Source organism: Dipodomys merriami, unplaced genomic scaffold (genome assembly GCF_024711535.1).
Source record: "Dipodomys merriami isolate MVZ:Mamm:240054 unplaced genomic scaffold, mDipMer1.0.p SCAF_323, whole genome shotgun sequence".
NCBI classification, from domain to species: domain Eukaryota; kingdom Metazoa; phylum Chordata; class Mammalia; order Rodentia; family Heteromyidae; genus Dipodomys; species Dipodomys merriami.
In genome coordinates, this window is record NW_027204749.1 from 1,251,952 (window position 1) to 1,254,190 (window position 2,239).

Here is a 2,239-nt window from a genome sequence, read left to right on the forward strand (position 1 = left end):
ATGTACTCATTACCTTACTTATGTAACTGCAACCCCTCTGCAAATCACCTTGACAATAAAAAAGGAAAAAAAAAAGGAAGTAAAATCTGAAACACCATCTTACTGACCATACATAATTGCTCTGTGTGAGAAAACACAGAAACACATAGACCTACAAAGTCCTTGATCACCTATATAAATGTTTGGTAATAAAATTAGAGATAATTATGTTGAATTCTCTATTGGTGAAAAAAAAATGAACTTTACGGTGATATTTGCCAAGAATGAGAATCTACTCTGCAGATTTCAGTGAGGATGTTTTAGGAAAGACAATATGAATCATTTTAAAGCAATGTTTGTATCTTACTACTGGTTTTGTCCGCATCACCTGAATGCTTTCATACTTTAAAAAACTTTAAAAGATTTAATTATTGGCAATGTGTCTATATTCACAATGCTTGACACCGGGAGTGAAATATATTTCAGGGTGGGCATTTTTTTTCTTTTGGGATTTGGACTATCATCATAAACATAAGTGACTGAAGATCACTCCTTAAACATTAAAAAATTTCTATTTCAGGTTGGCCGCAGTTGCTGGATGGTAGGCGGTGGCTGTGGCCTGCTGGAGAATGCAAACCCCCTCATCTATGAGCGCTCTGGGGAGCGGCCCATGACTGCAGGGGAGGAGGACGGGGAGGTTTCTGACAGAATTGACGCACCAGAGATCTTCGATCTTATTCGCTCCATCAATGACCCAGGGCATCCCCTGACCCTAGAGGAGTTGAACGTAGTAGAGCAAGTTCGGGTTCAGGTTAGTGACCCTGAGATCACAGTGGCGGTGGCCTTCACGCCCACCATTCTGCACTGCAGCATGGCCACCCTTATTGGTTTGTCTATCAAAGTCAAGCTTCTGCGATCCCTTCCCCAGCGTTTCAAGATGGATGTGCACATTACCCCAGGAACCCACGCCTCGGAGCATGCAGTGAACAAACAGCTTACAGATAAGGAGCGAGTAGCAGCTACCCTGGAGAACACCCACCTACTAGAGGTTGTGAATCAGTGTCTGTCAGCTCGTTCTTAAGCTTGGCTTCTGACTCCCAGCCTGCACACTGGTCTCTACTGGCCCCAGCTGCATCCAGGGGTCATGACTTTGTTTTCTTGAATCACTGACAATGAGAAATTAACATTCTGCATTTTGTAATAAACCTTTAATTTATATTCATTAAAAAATTTCTATTTCAGATTATTTTATTAGACATATTACTACCAATTATAGCTGGGAGTAGAGATGTGGCTTAAGTGGCAAACATTACCCTTGAGCAAAAGAAGTTCATAGTGTTTAGACCTTGATCTCAAGAACTGGGACTAGCACACAAAAAGAGGGCGTTGTATTTTAATTATAGTTTATCAATTGTCTTGGAATATATTTTTAGGCACTCTCTCATTTTAAGTGGTGTAAAATATGCTCATTATTCTTTTGGAGAAATTGTAATTTATCAACAACAGAAAGTAGAGGAGCTGGGAAGATGGCTCAGTGTAGAGCGCTTGCCTTGCATGCATGAGGCCCTGGGCTAGATTCCTCAGCACCACATAAGCAAAAAGAAAAAAGCTGGAAGTGGCGCTGTGGCTCAAGTGGTAGAATGCTAGCCTTGAGCTGAAGAGCTGAGGGACAGCACCCAGGCCCAGAGTTCAGGCCCCACGACCAACCCCCCCCCCCCAACAAAAAAAACCCAAAAAACAAAAAAAACAGAAAGTAGAGAATATCCATGTTAGTAACATTTTAAAGTTGCAAATGCCATAAGAAGTGCACAAAAATAGGACCAACATGTTCCTATAAGGTATTTTAAGGAATGTTTATGCCTTATTAACTTCAATTTCCAAAAGGAATTTCCTAATTATTACTTTTTTAAGAAGATTGTGACAAATGGGTAATACTAGCTAAATCTTCAGGATATATAACATCTACAAAGCATACAACCTCAAGCAATATATATTTTCTCAAGGTTTCTTCTACAATTTTCTTAGAAGGCCAAAGGTCTCTTCAACTCCCTGAACTGCCAGGAAGTACCAACATGTTAGAGCTAGCATCAGCAAATCCACAGATGGGGCACTGAAGATAAGTATGACAGATCACATACTATAAATAATTGTGGAAAGAGGCTGAATAAATCATTGAGAATTGGATTAGGGGTTAGTACCTAGACTGATACTTTCAGTTGTGATAGTTTTCCTTCTACCCTAAACCATACCCTCCTGTACC

General features: G+C 40.3%; 1 pseudogene; it reads left to right on the forward strand.

Moving 5' to 3' along the window:
* Positions 1-577: 577 nt before the first annotated feature.
* Positions 578-1,060, forward strand: LOC138841610 (cytosolic iron-sulfur assembly component 2B pseudogene; annotated as a pseudogene).
* The last annotated feature ends 1,179 nt before the right edge of the window (positions 1,061-2,239 follow it).